The sequence below is a fragment of the Leguminivora glycinivorella genome, chromosome 5 (genome assembly GCF_023078275.1).
Source record: "Leguminivora glycinivorella isolate SPB_JAAS2020 chromosome 5, LegGlyc_1.1, whole genome shotgun sequence".
In the NCBI taxonomy this organism is placed as follows: domain Eukaryota; kingdom Metazoa; phylum Arthropoda; class Insecta; order Lepidoptera; family Tortricidae; genus Leguminivora; species Leguminivora glycinivorella.
The window spans coordinates 16,181,099-16,202,800 of record NC_062975.1 but is presented as its reverse complement, the minus strand read 5'-3'; the positions used below and the strand labels follow the sequence as shown (position 1 = coordinate 16,202,800).

The 21,702-nt window shown below is 39.2% G+C and overlaps 1 protein-coding gene across 1 annotated transcript in view; it reads right to left on the bottom strand.

Annotated features, from left to right (window-relative positions):
* The window catches only part of LOC125226255 (lachesin-like), a 220,190-nt gene extending 198,759 nt beyond the window's left edge, over positions 1-21,431 (bottom strand). The window contains exon 1 of the mRNA XM_048130182.1: positions 21,335-21,431. The gene's annotated coding sequence lies outside the window, so the exon portion shown is untranslated. The remainder of the gene's footprint in view (positions 1-21,334) is intronic.
* Positions 21,432-21,702: the final 271 nt, after the last annotated feature.

Below are 21,702 nucleotides of genomic sequence, written 5' to 3'. Positions count from 1 at the left end.
AAAATTTTTTTTTTCTCATTTCTATTTTTGGCCCCCGCTCTTACCACGTGCCAAATTTGAACGCGCTCGGACCGAAAAAAAAAAAAAATTTCAAAGTCGGTCATTTTGAAATTTTGTAAATGCCATTCGATGGACCTCAGATAACTGTACAACATTAGTTTAAGCACTATTAATCTTTTTCCTACCGTTACGGAGCTATGGGAATTTAAAAAAAAACCTCCATACAAACTGGTAGGGAAATTTGACTTTGTCCCCTCTCGCCACCGTTTTTGACTTTTCCAAATTTTTTTTTTCTCATTTCTATTTTTGGCCCCCGTTCTTACCACGTGCCAAATTTGAACGCGCTCGGACCGAAAATAAAAAAAAAAATTTTCAAAGTCGGCCATTTTGAAATTTTGTAAATGCTTTTCGATGGACCTTAGATAACTGTACAACATTAGTTCAAGCACTATTAACCTTTTCCCTACCGTTACGGAGCTATGGGGATTTAAAAAAAGGACCTCCATACAAATTTCAATTGGCCTTCAAAGGGCGCCATTTTGAATTTTTCAAAATTTTCTTTTTGTATACTAATTTTGGGGTGGCTGTCTACCCGTGTGCAAAATTTCAGCGCGCTCGGACCATTTTGAAAATTTTCAAAAAAAAAAGTCGGCCATTTTGATTTTTTTTTAATGCCATTCGATGGACCTCGGGTGACTGTATAACATTTGTTTGAGCACTTTTCACTTCTTTGTACCGTTACGGAGCTATGGTAATTAAAAGAAAAACCTCCATTCAAATTTCAATTGGCCCTCAAAGGCCGCCATTTTGAATTTTTCAAAATTTTCTTTTTGAATACTAATCTTAGCGCGACCATCCACCCGTGTGCCAAATCTCAGCGCGCTAGGCCCATTTTGAAATTTTTCAAAAAAAAAAAGTCGGCCATTTTGAATTTTTTTAAATGCAACTTTTTTCTACTCCGAGACCTGTATGACATTTGGTCGAGCACCCCCCGGCTATCTCTTACGGTTTAAAAGTTGCCATACAAAATAAAAGTGGCCAGTTTTCCCACATTTGTAGCATTTTTCAATTTTTTTTTATTTCATTCGAATCAAGGCCGCTTGGAGATTCTACGACCAAAATTTGAGCACTCCACGATAAATTTGAAAAATTGTCAAAAAAAAAAGTCGGCCATTTTGAAAAAAAAATGGCGGCGTCAAAAACTGCCCAGGGTCCTCTATGACATTTGGTCGAACACTCCCCGGCTAACTCCAGCCGTTTGGCCAGGCCGTCCGACATTTTTTTACCCGGAACCGGTAGACCGACGGTCTGATCTATCCGGGGTCGCAGGACCAAACTCTATACGACCACACCAAACACTGCCACCTGCAAAAACTCCTTCTGCCCATTTTTGGAAAAATGTCAGTCGGGTTGTAGCTTTATATTATATAGACTAGTTTTTTAAAGGTGCGCGGGGCCCGAGGGCCCCGCGGTCTTTCTTGTTGCTTTTTGTTTTTTTGCTTTGCTTGTTTGTTTTTTTGCTTTGCTTATTTGTTTTATTGCTTTGCTTGTTTGCTTTAGCCTTTGCGTGCCTGGGAGCACTCTCTGCCCGCAGCTCGGCCTACGGCCTCGCGTGATTGGGAGCCTGTCAGACACGCTCCGGGCCTTCGGCCCTACACGTAGTTACTGTGGGGGTTGTAGGGAAGTTGGTGCTTAAACACGACCCAATAGTAAAAGTGTCTTGAGAAGCTCACGACGGGCCTGCGGCCTGTGGCCTCCGTCCCGTAGTTTCGCTTCTCTAAGACACTTTTACTATTGGGTCGTGTTTAAACTCAAACTTCCAGGACCGCCGGCGAGTCGATCAGGGACGCTCCGGGCCTTCGGCCCTACGCGGAGCTCGGCCTTCGGCCTTCGCTGGGTTTCGAAGCTCCGCGTCGGGCCTTCGGCCCGCCGCTACGCTTATTATGACACTTTTAATTATTGTTCTGCTTGGGAGCACAGTCTGTACGCAGCTCGGCCTATGGCCTTCGCGTGCTTGGGACCACTCTGCCCGCAGCTCGGCCTGCGGCCTTCGCGTGCTTGGGAGCCTCTCAGACACGCTCCGGGCCTTCGGCCCTCCGCGTAGTTACTATGGGGGTTGTGGGGAAGTTGGAGCTTAAACACGACCCAATAGTAAAAGTGTCTTGAGAAGCTCACGACGGGCCTACGGCCTGCGGCCTCCGGCCCATCGTTTCGCTTCTCTAAGACACTTTTACTATTGGGTCGTGTTTAAGCTCCAACTTCCCGGACCGCCGGCGAGCCGATCAGGGACGCTCCGGGCCTTCGGCCCTACGCGGAGCTCGGCCTTCGGCCTTCGCTGGGTTTCGAAGCTCCGCGTCGGGCCTTCGGCCCGGCGCTACGCTTATTATGACACTTTTAATTATTGTTCTGCTTGGGAGCACGGTCTGTACGCAGCTCGGCCTGCGGCCTTCGCGTGCTTGGGAGCACTCTGCCCGCAGCTCGGCCTGCGGCCTTCGCGTGCTTGGGAGTCTCTCAGACACGCTCCGGGCCTTCGGCCCTCCGCGTAGTTACTGGGGGTTGTAGGGAAGTTGGCGCCCCTCTCAGGGACGCTCCGGGCCTTCGACCCTACGCGGAGCTCGGCCTTCGGCCTTCGCTTGGTTTCGAAGCTCCGCGTCGGGCCTCCGCGGCACTTTACTTATATTTTTAGACACTTTTACTTATATTTTCTTGCTTGGGAGCACTGTCTGTACGCAGCTCGGAACTTGGACCGGAGCAATGACCGTTGGGCTGTAGAACGCTCCCTCAGGCTGGTAGGGAAATTTGACTTTATCCCCTCTCGCCGCCGTTTTTGACTTTTCAAAAATTTTTTTTCTCATTTCTATTTTTGGCCCCCGCTCTTACCACGTGCCAAATTTGAACGCGCTCGGACCGAAAATAAAAAAAAAATTTCAAAGTCGGCCATTTTGAAATTTTGTAAATGCCATTCAATGGACCTCAGATAACTGTACAACATTAGTTTAAGCACTATTAACCTTTTTCCTACCGTTACGGAGCTATGGGGATTTAAAAAAAAACCTCCATACAAACTGGTAGGGAAATTTGACTTTGTCCCCTCTTGCCACCGTTTTTGACTTTTCCAAATTTTTTTTTTCTCATTTCTATTTTTGGCCCCCGTTCTTACCACGTGCCAAATTTGAACGCGCTCGGACGGAAAATAAAAAAAAAAAATTTCAAAGTCGGCCATTTTGAAATTTTGTAAAAGCCATTCGATGGACCTCAAATAACTGTATAACATTAGTTCAAGCACTATTAACCTATTCCCTACCGTTACGGAGCTATGGGGATTTAAAAAAAGGACCTCCATACAAATTTCAATTGGCCTTCAAAGGGCGCCATTTTGAATTTTTCAAAATTTTCTTTTTGTATACTAATCTTGGGGTGGCTGTCTACCCGTGTGCAAAATTTCAGCGTGCTCGGACCATTTTGAAATTTTTCAAAAAAAAAAGTCGGCCATTTTGATTTTTTTTTAATGCCATTCGATGGACCTCGGGTAACTGTATAACATTTGTTTGAGCACTTTTCACTTCTTTGTACCGTTACGGAGCTATGGTAATTAAAAGAAAAACCTCCATTCAAATTTCAATAGGCCCTCAAAGGCCGCCATTTTGAATTTTTCAAAATTTTCTTTTTGAATATAAATCTTGGGGCGACCATCCAGCCCTGTGCCAAATCTCAGCGCGCTAGACCCATTTTGAAATTTTTCAAAAAAAAAAGTCGGCCATTTTGAATTTTTTTAATGCAACTTTTTTCTACTCGGATACCTGTATGACATTTGGTCGAGCACCCCCCGGCTATCTCTTACGGTTTAAAAGTTGCCATACAAAATAAAAGTGGCCAGTTTTCCCACACTTGTAGCATTTTTCAATTTTTTTTTATTTCATTCGAATCAAGGCCACCTGGAGATTCTATGACCAAAATTTGAGCTCTCTACGACAAACTTGAAAAATCAGCAAAAAAAAAAGTCGGCCATTTTGAAAAAAAAATGGCGGCGTCAAAAACTGCCCAAGGTCCTCTATGACATTTGGTCGAACACTCCCCGGCTAACTCCAGCCGTTTGGCCAGGCCGTCCAACATTTTTTTACCCGGAACTGGTAGACCGACGGTCTGATGTATCCGGGGTCGCAGGACCAAACTCTATACGACCACACCAAACACTGCCACCCACAAAAACCCCCTCTGCCTATTTTTTGAAAAATGTCAGTCGGGTTGTAGCTTTATATTATATAGACTAGTTTTTTAAAGGTGCGCGGGGCCCGAGGGCCCCGCGGTGTTCTTTTTTTGTTTTGCTTTTTGTTTTTGAGCTATGCTTATGCTTTTTGTTTTAGAGCTATGCTTATGCTTTTTGTTTTTGAGCTATGCTTTTTTGTTTTTTTGCTTTGCTTGTTTGATTAATTGCTTGGGAGCACTCTCTGCCCGCAGCTCGGCCTGCGGCCTCGCGTGCTTGGGAGCCTGTCAGACACGCTCCGGGCCTTCGGCCCTCCGCGTAGTTACTGTGGGGGTTGTAGGGAAGTTGGAGCTTAAACACGACCCAATAGTAAAAGTGTCTTGAGAAGCTCACGACGGGCCTGCGGCCTGCGGCCTCCGGCCCGTCGTTTCGCTTCTCTAAGACACTTTTACTATTGGGTCGTGTTTAAGCTCCAACTTCCCGGTCCGCCGGCGAGCCGATCAGGGACGCTCCGGGCCTTCGGCCCTACGCGGAGCTCGGCCTTCGGCCTTCGCTGGGTTTCGAAGCTCCGCGTCGGGCCTTCGGCCCGCCGCTTCGCTTGTTAAGATACTTTTTGTTATTGTTTTGCTTGGGAGCACAGTCTGTACGCAGCTCGGCCTGCGGCCTTCGCGTGCTTGGAAGCATTCTGCCCGCAGCTCGGCCTGCGGCCTTCGCGTGCTTGGAAGCCTCTCAGGCACGCTCCGGGCCTTCGGCCCTCCGCGTAGTTACTGTGAGGGTTGTAGGGAAGTTGGAGCTTAAACACGACCCAATAGTAAAAGTGTCTTGAGAAGCTCACGACGGGCCTACGGCCTGCGGCCTCCGGCCCGTCGTTTCGCTTCTCTAAGACACGTTTACTATTGGGTCGTGTTTAAGCTCCAACTTCCCGGTCCGCCGGCGAGCCGATCAGGGACGCTCCGGGCCTTCGGCCCTACGCGGAGCTCGGCCTTCGGCCTTCGCTGGGTTTCGAAGCTCCGCGTCGGGCCTTTGGCCCGCCGCTTCGCTTATTTAGATACTTTTTGTTATTGTTTTCTTGGGAGCACAGTCTGCACGCAGCTCGGCCTGCGGCCTTCGCGTGCTTGGGAGCACTCTGCCCGCAGCTCGGCCTGCGGCCTTCGCGTACTTGGGAGCCTGTCAGACACGCTCCGGGCCTTCGGCCCTCCGCGTAGTTACTGTGGGGATTGTAGGATTTGTAGGGAAGTTGGACCTCCGGCCTGCGGCCTCCGGCCCGCCGCGTCGCTTTTTAGACACTTTTACTTATATATTCTTGCTTGGGAGCACTGTCTGTACGCAGCTCGGAACTTGGACCGGAGCAATGACCGTCGGGCTGTAGAACGCTCCCTCCGGCTGGTAGGGAAATTTGACTTTGTCCCCTCTCGCCGCCGTTTTTGACTTTTCCAAAAAATTTTTTTCTCATTTCTATTTGTGGCCCCCGCTCTTACCACGTGCCAAATTTGAACGCGCTCGGACCGAAAAAAAAAAAAAAAATTTCAAAGTCGGCCATTTTGAAATTTTGTAAATGCCATTCGATGGACCTCAGATAACTGTACAACATTAGTTTAAGCACTATTAACCTTTTTCCTACCGTTACGGAGCTATGGGGATTTAAAAAAAAACCTCCATACAAACTGGTAGGGAAATTTGAATTTGTCCCCTCTCGCCACCGTTTTTGACTTTTCCAAATTTTTTTTTCTCATTTCTATTTTTGGCCCCCGTTCTTACCACGTGCCAAATTTGAACGCGCTCGGACCGAAAATAAAAAAAAAATTTCAAAGTCGGCCATTTTGAAATTTTGTAAATGCCATTCGATGGACCTCAGATAACTGTACAACATTAGTTCAAGCACTATTAACCTTTTCCCTACCGTTACGGAGCTATGGGGATTTAAAAAAGGACCTCCATACAAATTTCAATTGGCCTTCAAAGGGCGCCATTTTGAATTTTTCAAAATTTTCTTTTTGTATACTAATCTTGGGGTGGCTGTCTACCCGTGTGCAAAATTTCAGCGCGCTCGGACCATTTTGAAATTTTTCAAAAAAAAAGTCGGCCATTTTGATTTTTTTTTAATGCCATTCGATGGACCTCGGGTGACTGTATAACATTTGTTTGAGCACTTTTCACTTCTTTGTACCGTTACGGAGCTATGGTAATTAAAAGAAAAACCTCCATTCAAATTTCAATTGGCCCTCAAAGGCCGCCATTTTGAATTTTTCAAAATTTTCTTTTTGAATAGTAATCTTGGCGCGACCGTCCACCCGTGTGCCAAATCTCAGCGCGCTAGGACCATTTTGAAAATTTTCAAAAAAAAAGTCGGCCATTTTGATTTTTTTTTAATGCAACTTTTTTCTACTCGGATACCTGTATGACATTTGGTCGAGCACCCCCCGGCTATCTCTTACGGTTTAAAAGTTGCCATACAAAATAAAAGTGGCCAGTTTTCCCACATTTGTAGCATTTTTCAATTTTTTTTTATTTCATTCGAATCAAGGCCGCTTGGAGATTCTATGACCAAAATTTGAGCTCTCTACGACAAACTTGAAAAATCGTCAAAAAAAAAAGTCGGCCATTTTGAAAAAAAAATGGCGGCGTCAAAAACTGCCCAGGGTCCTCTATGACATTTGGTCGAACACTCCCCGGCTAACTCCAGCCGTTTGGCCAGGCCGTCCGACATTTTTTTACCCGGAACCGGTAGACCGACGGTCTGCTCTATCCGGGGTCGCAGGACCAAACTCTATACGACCACACCAAACACTGCCACCTGCAAAAACTCCTTCTGCCCATTTTTTGAAAAATGTCAGTCGGGTTGTAGCTTTATATTATATAGATATTGACTGACTGATTGACATATCAACACACAGCCGAAACCGCTGGTCCTAGAGATTTCAAATTTGGCACATAGGTTCCTTATATGGCGCAGAGGAGCACTAAGAAAGGATTTTTCAAAATTCTCCTCTTAAAAGGGTGAAATGGGGGTTCAAAGTTGGTATGGGGAAACAATATTAGTTTGTCTATTTTATTCGAAACTTCACAGGAGGATTCCTAAAAGGCATATAACTAATACATGTTTTAGGTTTTTTGAAAATTTGACCCCTAAAGGGGTGCAAAGGGGGTAAAGTCAAAAACACAATATGGGTATCGTTTTTATGGTTTATCGGGTCGCTGATCACGATAAATACAACGATTTTATAATCTAATGAGGTGGAAAAGAAACGTTCCCCCTGTTGTTCTGCAATGGGGTTAAAATATCCAAAATAGCCATAAGTATAGCTTTAGTTTTTATCTTTACTTCTGGTTCAAGAGATTTCAAATTGACACGGAAGTTCCTTAGAGGAGCACTAAGAAAGGATTTTTCAAAGTTCACCTCCTAGCATGATAATTTGACAGGGGCAAGGACAGGGACAGGGCCAGGGATAGGGACAGGGACAGGGACAGGAACGGGATAGGGTTAGGGTTAGGGATAGGGATAGGGATAGGGATCGGGATAGGGATAGGGATAGGGATCGGGATCGGGATCGGGATAGGGATAGGGATAGGGATAGGGATAGGGATAGGGATAGGGATCGGGATCGGGATCGGGATCGGGATAGGGATAGGGATAGGGATAGGGATAGGGATAGGGATAGGGATAGAGATAGGGATTGGGGTCGGAATAATCGGTCGGCAATCGATATCTAGGCAGTGTACAGGTGGCTCAGTGGGAAGGGATTAGTATGTAGGCATCGGCGAGTATCCTGCATCCGTAATAACTATTACAATGTGCTGTAAGAAGATCGTTGTTTTGCTTGCCTATTATATGTTTACGTTTGTAATAAGTATAATGGAAAAAATGTAAGGGATAATGCAAGGAAGTACTTTTTACCCTACCGACCATAGCGTCGAGATACTGGCTATGTGGGTTGTATGAAGTTTCCCCAGTATAAATATTTATATAGGTAAAATACATACATATTCGTACCTACTACCTACGTTGTGGTCGCTGTGTAACAATTCTATAATCATTGCGAAAATTTCTTTAAAAACAATAGTAATATGTGTAAGGTACAGTCAGCCAAAACCGGACCGTACAGCAAATAGATCAGTTACAATGGCCCCCTAGTCGAGAATTGCCCCGCTTTACCTTAATCGAAATAATCGCGGACAGATGTACCTACAAAGAAACCTACGGATCCAAATGAAAATCTTATTTTTTGTAAACGTTTCAATAAGAATACTTTTATTACGCGGGCGAAGCCGCGGGTAAAAGCTAGTATTTAACGAGAGCTGTGATAGGCCTGTTTAAAATTATGGATATATATTAAAATCATAGTTCAAAACGATGGTTTTTGCCATACCTTTAACAGGCTTTAACACTGGCGTGTTTATTTTTGATAGGGGATGATTTTATTATTTCATAGTATAATTCCTCAATAAGGAAATGATGTATCTATTATTTTCGAGATACCTACAGTATCAACCATTTCAAAAGCTTTAACTGTTGTTTTGTGAAAACTTTTTATATAGTACTTTGGTTTGGAGACTAGTTTCGAAGTCGTGACAGTTTTCAGACGTCCGTGACTGGCATCGCCTCGGCCATTTTGTACAACCGCGTTAAGAGCAAACGTCACCCAGCGTAAAAATCAACAAAACAAATCATGCAGTGATATCATAAAGAGATACCCAAAAACGCTGGCTACGCTAACAGGACTCAGGGTTCAGCATGAGCTAAAGCTTAGGTACTACTTTCCCAAGCGCTTATCATGATGAGTCGTACCAAAACAGCGTGTCTTTATATAATCTCTATATTGTACCAAACCTGAGTTCTACTAGGTACAGCCGAGCCAGTGTCAGCTCAGTGTCAGCTCTATCTTGGATACTGCTCACCCACGAACTCACCGTGACGATTTCTTTAATTACGATGATAATTTGTTTGTTATTTTTCGAAATACATTAACTTTAATGACAATTGGCGTTCATTAATTTTTAATGGTTAATGACAATTAACCTTTTGACTGTGTAATTTTTGTTAATTACCGTTCGGCCAATACTCCTAGGCATTTCTTGCAGCCAATCAATAAATAATATCCTAAAACATCTGGACGACCGAGCTTCGCTCGGTTCTATTTTATTATATCACGTCTTTAGAAAAAAAAAACTTATAAATACAAGAACAAAAAAAAACAAAACAAAAAATTAAAACTTAATTTCTGGCCGGGATTCTAAACCCTGACACCTGCAATCTGTCTGCGAACATTAGACCGACCTCGTACGACTGAGCTAAGCGCAGCCGATGTGCGCGGGGCGAAATTAACGACCATATTTAACGTTTACTAACGCGAAAGAAAAACTCATTAAAACTCCATAATTCGCCGTTTTCCGGGACCTAAGGCTACGCTAGATCGATTTTCTAACCCCGAGAACCCCTACATAACAAATTTCAGCGAAGCTAATCTTCGGGTGGCCGTCCACCCGTGTGACAAATCTCAGCGCGCTAGGACCATTTTGAAATTTTTCAAAAAAAAAGTCAGCCATATTGATTTTTTTAATGAAACTTTTTCTACTTAAAACCCTGTATGACATTTGGTCGAGCAGCCCCGGCTATCTCTTACCGTTTAAAAGTTGCCATACAAAACAAAAGTGGCCAGTTTTCTCACATTTGTAGTATTTTTCAATTTCTTTTATTTCATTCCAATCAAGGCCTCTTGGAGATTCTACAACAAAAATTTGAGCACTCTACGACAAACTTGAAAAATCTTCAAAAAAAAGTCGGCCATTTTGAAAAAAAAAAATGGCGGCGTCAAAAACTGTCCAGGGTCCTCTATGACATTTTGGTCGAGCACCCCCCGGCTATCTCCTGCCGTTTGGCCAGACCGTTCAACATTTTTTTACCCGGAACCGGTAGACCGACGGTCGGATTTTTCCGGGGTCGCAAGATCAACCTCTATACTACCACAGCCACACCAAATACTGCCACCTGCAAAATCTCCTGGCTATTTTTGGAAAAATGTCAGTCGGGTTACAGCTTTATATTATATAGATCAGTCGGGTTGTAGCTTTATATTATATAGAAAAATAGAATAGAATATAGAATTGATAAATAAATGAATATACAAGAATTGCTCATTTAAAAGTATATGATATTCTTAAAGAAAATATATAAGTTATATTTAACCAAATTAACATGCAAAGAATTAAGTTATTTTATTTCATCTTTGTTTAAACGACAGGTAGGATAGGATAAGATTGGCTTAATAGTAATTTGAGGAAAGATTTCGTTTAATTTTTATCTAAAAAACCGGCCAAGAGCGTGTCGGGCCACGCTCAGTGTAGGGTTCCGTAGTTTTTCGTATTTTTCTCAAAAACTACTGAACCTATCAAGTTCAAAACAATTTTCCTAGAAAGTCTTTATAAAAATTTTTTTTCATATTTTTTAAACATATGGTTCAAAAGTTAGAGGGGGGGGACGCACTTTTTTTTCCTTTAGGAGCGAACGATCTTAGTAAACCCTTATTCATTTTTAAATACCTATCCAACAATATATCACACGTTGGGGTTGGAATGAAAAAAAATATCAGCCCCCACTTTACATGTAGGGGGGGGTACCCTAACAAAACATTTTTTTCCATTTTTTATTTTTGCACTTTGTTGGCGTGATTGATATACATATTGGTACCAAATTTCAGCTTTCTAGTGCTTACGGTTACTGAGATTATCCGCGGGCGGACGGACGGACGGACAGACAGACATGGCGAAACTATAAGGGTTCCTAGTTGACTACGGAACCCTAAAAACACTACGTGACGTCACGCGAGGCAAGTCCATTGGGCGTTTAGTGTTTTGTATTCGATATCAGTTATATGACTTCACCACGTTAAATATTGCCGGTTATAAAAAGTACATCCTGTATTTTGCTTTATAATCCTGTATTTTCTACATATAAATTCCTCACCATTTTACGATATAATATGATCTCGTACCAACGTCGATCCCCACATGTACTTCAAAATAAAATATGAATAATCGGCGGCGCGTGTGTTAGCTCATTGAATTATATATATTTTATGTATGTGGATTCATATTGAAAGATAAGCGCTCAGCTACCTGCATAGTGAGTGACACGCTTAAATATAAGTCTAAAGTACTTAGATGATAAATCGCATTATTTTATTTGGCAGTAGTAGTAGTAGATTCCACGATGTATACTAAATTTATTATTTATAAATTAAATTATTTACTGACGCATGTGGAAAATAGGTATATTAAGTTAAAATTGTTACTCTAGTAGTCTTATCAAATACAACCCTTTCAGGCTTAGCATTAAATATCGTGATGCGCACAGTTGAAATAAATTTTGGCGTTTTGTACACAACGTGCGGTTTGTCGAATGTCGAGAGAGGTCATTGCCCTTCCCCGCTGCCGCGCCACGGCCGCGCGGTCGGTATCATAATACCTACACTACCCGCGTCACTGCGCTCGCTTGACTTGATCGAACGCAAATATTAATACCGTATTATTTTTCGAAGCATTCTATTAAACTTACCCAAATTCACGTATCTTATTTATCTTGTCTTTTTAGTTAATAAGATAAGAACTCTAGTAACTTTAATATTTTTTGGAATGGTAAAAACCTATTTTTGCTAAATTATCGCAAATTTTATCAAGCACTGGAGTAGGAAAACACAATTTCAGTTTATTGATATATTTAGCGGAGGCAATGCGACGTTTCTTATTTTTTTTAACATGAATATTTTTTTGTGTCTGTTTCGCTAGGTATGACAAATTGTCATATAGCACTCGAGTAAATTGACCCAAACTACGTATACACGCTAAAAATATCATTCTAAATGCAATACAGTTACATTTTTTCTCTCGAATATTTTTTTTACCACATTAGGTCAAATTAAAAATTATAACCACAAATTACCAAATTACTAAAAAAGCACCCTAGGAATGTGACCCAAAACGAAATGTTAAATTTATATGTTATCAATGTATTTATAAACGAAAACAAAATCGACTTTAATATTTTTTTAACTTAGGGCCCAAAATATAGCCAGCGCCGCAGGACTATAAAACTGTATGCAGAACAATCAGTAGGGCTTCAAAAAATATGCCTAGTAATATTTCTGGATAATTATTGTTATGCCTTTCAATTTTATACTCATCAACTTTATGACTTTTAAGGTTATGGCACAGAATATATAATAGTACAAGTACAGAAGGCCCACTGCTTTGATGTTCCCGAAATGCCGCCTTTTTAAATACCTACAAAATTCTTACAAAGAAACGAGCCGCACGTGCGCGGCGTCCGGTGATAGGGTTACCTAATACTCACATAAAATGTTATACTATTATATTCAAATCTTGGGAACTTTCTAGGTATATATACTGTATTTATATATTTTGGAAGTTCCAACATCACAAGCCTTATTGAACTTTTCCGTGGGACTTAATCAATAGTAGATCTGTGTAAGAATGTCTTATGGTATTTATTTTATTCAATATGTCTATTTAAGGTGGCTCGCTTTCCATACAAAAAACATCTACCATTTATTTAGTCATCGCACACTACAACTAAATAAAAATATGCGCATACATCTACTATACATTATCCGTCGTCGCGGTAGTGAATGAAATACATTGTTTCATACAGAAATCATGGACAAATCCTTGTGAATTTTTTATTAATTTTACGTAAATGTGCGTGCCAAATTTTGTGTACAGACACAGAGCCGTCATATTTCGCGCATTTTTAGTTGACATTGTCATCAGTGACATTTGGCTCTTGACAAGTAATTATTTAAAGATATTGGTTTAGTTAACTCAAGCAGACTCAGAAATAATGACGCATTTTGTCAACAAAGATACATATCGTGTATTTCGACACTGCTAATGTAAATCGAAATGGCGTCTCGGTCAAACGACTGACTATGATGCAGAAGATCGTGGGTTCGAATCCGAAGTTTTTTTTAATCATTTGAACTTTTATGGATTTATTAAGTATTTTTTTACTTTTTTAATGGAATATTTGACTATTACTATATTGCTTTCCTATTTTTTATTTTCATACAAAAATACAATACAATCCTTTATTATGCCTTTGTTGATAAAATAAAATATTACACGTCTGGTATAATACATTATACATAGGTCATAGTGTGGGCATAGTATTAGTAAAGTATTGCATTTACTGAGCTGGTTGACCTATGTTATTGTTGTGTGAATGTTTTTCTTCAACAACTAAATGGTTATATACAAGAATATGGGTAGCTTTTGCACATTGTAATTTTTCCTCAGTCACCCGTTGACCACGAACGCTGTAAAGTGTTTGAAACATCGGGATGAATTTTAAACTCATTATACGCGATTTAATCCGTTTTCATAGTTTTTATTTCATGAGTAACTATCGCGGTAACTGAAGACAATATTAACTAAATGGTTACAAATAATAATTATCATCAATATAATCTGGTCCAGGCAGGCAATTATGGTCGCGCGATAAATGATAAAACATCTGGCCGTCCCTATAATCGCACTTACTAATAGTGCGACAGGGACGGCCTGATATTTTATCGTCTATCGCGCGACCATGCTACCCGTGCTGTACTAGCTTTTGCCCGCGGCTTCGCTTGCGTTAGAAAGAGACAAAAGTAGCATATGTCACTCTCCATCCCTTCAACTATCTCCACTTAAAAAACATGTCAATCCGTCGCTCCGTTTGGCCGTGAAAGACGGACAAACAAACAAACACACATTATCTTTGGTGAAACAACGAATTCTTCCACTTCAGATTATAGAGTAACCAGCTTTTCCCATTTATAATAAACTAGCTTTTGACCGCGGCTTCGCTCACGTAAGAAAGAGACAAAAAGTAGCCTATGTCACTCTCCATCCCTTCAACTAAATCCCCTTAAATAATCACGTCAATTCGTCGCTCCGGTTTTGCCGTGAAAGACGGACAAACAAACAGACACACACCCTTTCCCATTTGTAATATTAGTATGGATTTGACATTATTATTTATATTTAATTAATTATATATGTATAGCCCAATTTCGTCGGGAACAGCGTGTTATGTAATGGCGTCGTTGGTGTACAGTCGTCTGTCACGCCGTGAAGGTGCGTTCGATTCCCAGGATTCTATTAACTTTTTGTATTTTTTTGGATATAAATTTCGTATTTTTTATTAACCGAGCAAGAATGGAGAGCCGAAGGTATCAATTTTATCTTAGAGAACCTATTGATATTTTTATTGTCATTTTGATTTTCTATTTATTAAGTTGAGATATAAAACACAACTTTTAATACCCTCGCTAAATATAATATTTTATCGAAATTACTCCTTAGATAAAAAAGTCCACTTGAGTTTTTAAAGCATTACGTTATGAGTTAACTATTGCATTTTCATTTACTAATTTAAGATTTCAAAAGCGATTTGAATACCCTTGCTCCATCGAAAATAAACAATTAGAAAAAAAAATCATTTGGATCGTAGTTTAGAAACTAAAATTTATCTATACTTTTTTGGAATTTTTAAAAATATCAGATTAGGATAATTATGTTAGAAATTCTGAGTTCGACGAACCCAAAAATTATTACCATGTAAGAGAATAGGTTTTTAATCTTTTTTGTGGAAAACGCTCAGTAACTACTGTACGAGTACATATACATTTTCCCCTCACTAGCTCGGAAACACGTGTTTTGCCCTTTAGATATCAGTGGGTAGAAACGCATTTTATCTTGACTGGGGGTAATATTTTTATTTAAATTAGTATTATTAGTTATTTTCTACATGCCCATTCTATTGTACTCGTAATACAACATTGTGTATATGCACTAGAGGTTGTTTACCTTTTTTCAGAGGGGTATAATAGTCTTGATTAATTATTTTTTTCCGCTTAACGTTGTTTGTCAGTTTAAAATGTTTATCATAAAGTAATTGAATCTAGTAACAACCTTGTCATTTTGAATATTGAGTTGATTTTTACCACCTGTGGAACTACTGGAAACAGTGATACAACGCATTTTTTGCGTTGTAGTGACATCTATAGCTGTCTATTGGTAAACCTTTTGTCGTTGCAGTAACGGGTACACAAATAAATAGTCTTATGTGTTTATGATGGTAGTTAGCAATTATTTTATTGAGTGAGAGCTAAAAGTCAAGTAGAGCTCGTGGTTCAATTAAGAATCAATTTCACGCTCAGTTTTTAAATTCCATACTCTAGATGCGTTAAAAAATAAAATCAGTTGGGGTGTCTGAGGTTTTGAGTGATAACGGAAACACCGTGTATACTATTATGTATAATAATAAAACAAAAAATAGTGTCTCATAGTGTTGTGTTCCTGCCGGTGAGTAAGGCTGCCAGAGCTCAACGAGGGTGTGGGGTGCTGACGACGGGAGGACTTACGGAACTAATTTGTTCCGTCTATTGTCCTTTGAGTCGTCGGCAACCCAAACCCTCCTTTGAACTTGTACACTCCTTTTTGCTGTGCACACGCAGCAAAGGGGAGTGTACAAGTTTCTAATGGGGCGGCAACGCGCATGCGACACTCTTTGAGTTGCAGGCGTCCATAGGTTACGGTGACCGCTTTCCATTAGGCGGACCGTATGCTTATTTGCCACCGACGTAGTATTAAAAAAAAAAAAGAGAAAAAGTCCTGGATTCGAACCCAGTACTTCCATGCAAATCATGCGATGGCACGTATTTACCGCAAGGCTATTTAAACAAGCTGTCGCCGCGTGAAATTATCGACTAGAAGGAATACAAAAACACTGTTTGTATGTGTGAGTGGTACTTAGAAATAGTGTAAAATAGTAAATTTATCTACATTAAGGGGATTAACGTTACAATGAGAAGTTGAATGTTTGTTGTAATACGTCAATTTTAATATTAAATGTTCGCGAAGCATAATTGAAAGTATATAAATGCCTGTACGACTCCACAAAAAAAATAAGACTGGTAATTTGAAGATTAACGCCATCTAACGCAGCCTGAGCTTCGGGTAACCTAAGCGAGCCACCTTAACATATTATAGCCTCGTAACGCCGACCATACTAAATTTTTACTAGAGAATTTTTGATTCAAGTTGTACTTGAAATTGAGTTGAATTTCATTTGTTTGAAAAAATTTAAAAACAAAAGAAATGCTACTTTATTTGTTTACATGAAAGTTAAAATTCCATTGAAACCAAATGTATATCTGAATGTACATTGGGCGGCAAGAGGATAATAAAATCACAATACACATATTACACAAGCCACACAGTTTCCACAAATGAATGATTACATGTATTTATATTTGGATTTGTGCTTTTGGAATATAGAATTAAAAACTTTGTAGAAAACACGTTTGAACACATATTAAAACATTAATAACAGGTATCTCTTTGCACTGACTAAAGTTTCTGTTTGATCCAATGGTTGACTGGTAGAGAATGCCTTAAGGCATTAAGTCCGCCTATTTGTACAATTTTATGTCGTGCAATAAAGTCTAAATAAATAAATAAATAAATATCTCAAATTAAAAATAATCTATCTTTTCGACGTTTTGATACAGGTTAGGTATTGGTCGTGGCTGCTAACATAAATGATAAACTAAAGAACAAAACCTTCAGTGGCCGAGATTGACATTTTAATTAATTTTCGGAGTTTTGATTGATTAACTCAGTAATATCATTTAAAAACTTTGAGCTGCGTCGAATCCTAACAGTATCATATCCTGATAAGGTTCTCGAAAATTAAATAATATATTTAAACAGATAGCTGTCTAGACATATCAGATTGAAACAACGTTAATAAACCAACTGCCCTATTCGATCTCTAAAGTAGGTCAAATATGAGCTCTAGATACAATAATATACATAGAATGCCTTTGTGTCAACAGTAACGTTTCCGTTTGAATAAGCGACATTTTTGACTTTGACATGACATTTCAATATAAATCACAAAGCATGTTGTTACACAGCACTTTAGAAAATATATCCACAGCGCAGGCTTCGTCAAAGTATGTTACATTACAACTAGGGAACAAATCAAATGGCATATAATTAACCGGGCAACTAAAATATTAAACGGAAGTTATGTCGGGCATACAATAATATAATTTGGCTGTGTTTTAATATTGTGGCGACAAAAAAAATATATGAGCCTCAAATACTAAGCACCATTATCATTGAAAAAACGGCAGCAAATTTCAAGCGACAAAAATATTGCCGAGGAACATTAAACAATACTTTGGCGACTAAAATAATAATTGGCACCTAGTATTGTAAAGCGTAAGATTTTTAATATTTGTAGGCATATAGATGTTAGCACCTAAATAATTATACTTAGCTCATCGTTTAAAGTAGTATTTAAATGGCGGAGGCAACTAAAAAAAATTATTGGGAAGTAGGTTTTTTTTAAACACATAAAATCTGTTTTTTTATCATGCAGGAACGTCTGCGAGCGATATTACATATTGCGCAGTTGGTAAGCGCGATGGCCCCGGCAAGGCCAAAGGTCGCAGGTTCGAGTCCTGCCGGAGGTGTGAATTTTTCCATTTTTCCTTTAATTTAAAAATACATATAAAATCGTTTCTTTATGGAAACGTTGGTCTCATCGGAAGATCAGCGCTGGAAGTCACCAGCAACACGCTGAGGTGAGGCCATTTCGTGGCACTTCATTCCTTTCTGTCGTGTTGTTAATATGTGTAATTTGTCTTGCCTGTGTTCACGAATAAATGTTTATTCTATTCAAACATCGTATTTGAGACCCGTAAACCATATTTCAGATCCTATTTTCGAGCGAGTTGCAAGCGAGGGAACGCGTACCAAATCATTTTATAATAAGTACACAGCAAAAAGAAGTGTATAAGCTTCTAATGGGTCGGTAACGCGCATGTGACACCCCTTGAGTTGCAGTCGTCCATAGGTTACGTTGACCGTTTTCCATCAGGCGGATCGTATGCTTGTTTGCCACCGACGTGGTATTCAAAAAAATTACCATGACAATCGTATAGTATACAGCAAGACATATACACAACAACAACAGAACAGAACTATTTTTACAAGAGCAGAATTATTTTCTGCTAGCAGAAAAGTGGGTTAGGGTTAGGTTATTTTTTTTGTAGAATATAAGTCCTACCAAATTTGCTATGTCATATTCTAAGGTACTTTGTATGAACAAAACAACGATAGCAAAAAGGAAATGAAATACAGTCCCAGAGGCACCGTTAGATACGACGACGAGCGAAGCGAGGAGGAGTGTTAGGTATCTTGCATCCCCAACACACATGACTCGCTATCAAAACAGAAATAGGAAGAAAATGGACAACTTTTTACCGCCTAAATATTATGCAATCAAAAATCTACGGAAGTACTCTTAATCTAGAAGATTATTTTGCTCTTTACCATTATGCCAGCATAAGATTCGATATTATAAAATCTGCGGAACGATTTATGGTTTTCCTGCCAAAAAAATAATCTTTCAGAGTGATGTTAAGACTGCGTAAGGCCAGCCTTAGATTCGATAGAGTAAACGTCATGAAAAGTTAAATTAATTGTATTAGACGAAGTTGCCTGCACCCCCAAACACCTAATTTCTTACCCATAAGTATAATATTTTGTCAACCGTTATAAGAATTTTATAAGAATCCTTTTTTTTATTAAATTGACAGCTCAAGTGATGAGTGCCGATGTATAAATTTTCAAATGTAGTTTTTATATTAATTTGCTATTTTATATTAATTTGTCTTTACGTTCCTTATGGGAAAGCAACAACTCGAGAGGATAAATATTTTTTTTGCAAAGTAAAAGAACTGTACTGTATCACTTTTTTATATTATATCACAGACGTTTGAGTGTATTTGTATTTTGTCACTTAATAAATAAAATATTGTCGCATTTTTTATTTATTTCATTGTATTTTGAGAAAAGCACCTATTAAACTGTATCTCTTAAATTGTTTCCAATATAATAGAAGTCGTTTTCTATTAAACTGTATCTCTTAAATTGTTTCCAATATAATAATTCAGTTGCCAAATAAATAGTTGGTACTCGCGTCTGAATAAACCGTAGCCGTAATGACATTAAAATGCTACCTCAAAAATATAAAAAATAAAAATATTTTGAGGCCCCAGTTTAGTCCCCAAACTATTATTTTTGATACCCATTTCTATGGTTATTCAGTCGCCCGGTTAAATACGTGCCAAATCAAATTATTTTATTGAATATTTTTGATTTATTATTTTTTTCAAGTAGTCACACTACTACCTTTTAATTATAAATTGAAATAGATATCATACACGAAAGAAAAACCGACAAGGCCCACTGGTGGCCGAGCCGGGAATCGAACCCGGGTCTTCAGCTTACGCGGCTAATATTACATTATGTAATTTATGTCAAATAGGTCATTAATACAAATCAGGTCATAAATGATACTAAAACTAAAATATTCCTCCCTGGATCGTACCTGGCTCAAAAGTCCTCATTATTCCCGCTGCATTACCCCGCTGAACTGCAATGGAGACCTGATGGACCAGATACGACCCAGAACGAGGATCACAGCCCCGATATGGTGCTTAGAGTTAATTTTTAACGTTTTAAGTTCATTTTAAATTACAAATCACGTCAAGTATCAAATTCCATAATGATTTCCATTATAACACATCTTCTAGTACCTCACCTCAATCTTGTGCCGTTCTCCTGTTTGTTTGTCTCAAAAGGAAAAAACGGTAATGACCCTTTTTTCTCAGGAGAATATTTTCCATAAAGTAAAACAAGATACAGCCGTTTATGCCGCAAATTTTTTGCAAGGGAATCAAAAAAGGGGCTTCCCGTGAACTCAGAATCTTGAAATTTGGTACGAAGCAACGTCTTATAGCATAGATAAAGGAAAAATTACGAAAACCATAAATTTTTAGTTAATTACCCACTATCGTAGAGGTATTAAATTGAAATTCATACCAAATACTTTTAATAAATTATCAAAATCAACGCAATCAAACAATAAAAAACACTCGATTTGAACGAATTGTATGCGCGAGTCCGAGTGTTTTTAAATTATAAATACAATACAAAACAATTTATTTATGTGAGTGGTTATAAATGATGGTAGGGTTAGTATTTTGTAACATCACAATCTGCCAGAATTTGGCGTACAATACTCTTGACTCTCAATATGCTTGTCAATAAACCAATTAAAATAAAAGTAGATATCGCAATGTCAGATTTGAAATTCATAATAAGAAAATAAAAATTGTAAAGAAAATAATAATGAAAATAGATGCCTGTTTTGATTGACCCTTGATTTGAAGGTTACCTTCATATGGCTGCTGCAATTCACCGCTTTAATAAACCAACGCACAGTGTAAAACAATCACCACGGGGTGTAATTTCGTAGCACATAGGATGCGTCGTAGCACCGTAGAGACCCTCGTAGCGTAATCAAAATTCAACCCGACGCCGGCGCTCAACGATTCTGCATCAGCTGCTGGTTGTCTACGAGAAACATACAGTATCTGAATTTTTTCGATAATAATTGATTCAATACATTGGTTGTTATTATTTAATAAATAATTTAGACTATACTTCCCACTTGGCGTCGTGTTGTCCATGACGGTCAGTCCAAGCACGACAATGCCTGGTTCTCTTCTTTGAATGATAAACGCATGAGGTTTCACAAGAAGGCCTCTAAACCCCGCCCATCTGGGGGGAGATACACCTGTCGTGTGTGTGGACGAGGGATCCTCTCTCAAATTGGGCTATACAGCCACGAACGCAAGTGTCCTAAGGATGCTGCTTAAATCATCTGTCACAGATGTAAAGGCCTATTATTATTATCCCACTGCTGGGCACAGGCCTCTTCTCACGCGTGAGAGGGCTCAGGCTGTAGCCACTACAATTGAAATCCAGATATTATTTTTTGCGATTTTATTATTTAAAATACACAAAATTTATTTTTTAATAATACATTTAATTTTGTAATAATGCCACGCCAATACACTGTTGCATATATGTATTATAACATGCCGTTGTTCTTGTTCTCATTGTGACTCATTTCTTTACAAATTCATGAAATAATGATTACTTTGTAAATTTGAAATATTATTATGTATAATATTAAAACTTGTCACATACCCTATGTTGATCCACAGCAGCTACAGTCGGCGCGCGACGGAAAATTCATTATTAGCAGTTTACAATGGATCAAGGTAGCCCTTTGTGCTGCATTCAACTGCATATGCCGAATTTGAGATCATGCACATATTGCCTACGCACCCCAAATTACAGCAAGGTCGGGATAAAATTAGCAATTTGCAAGAAATTAACTAACCAGCCCAAAATTTATAGCATTTACAAAAAGGTCTCTATTATGCCAAGAGATCTTGCATAGATGCACTACTTTAACAGCGTACAGTCAGCAGCAGAAGTAGCGTAGCGGGCAAGGTGTTCAAAATGAACTTGACACGCTCTTATTGTCTTAAAAATAAGATCGTGTAAGTTCA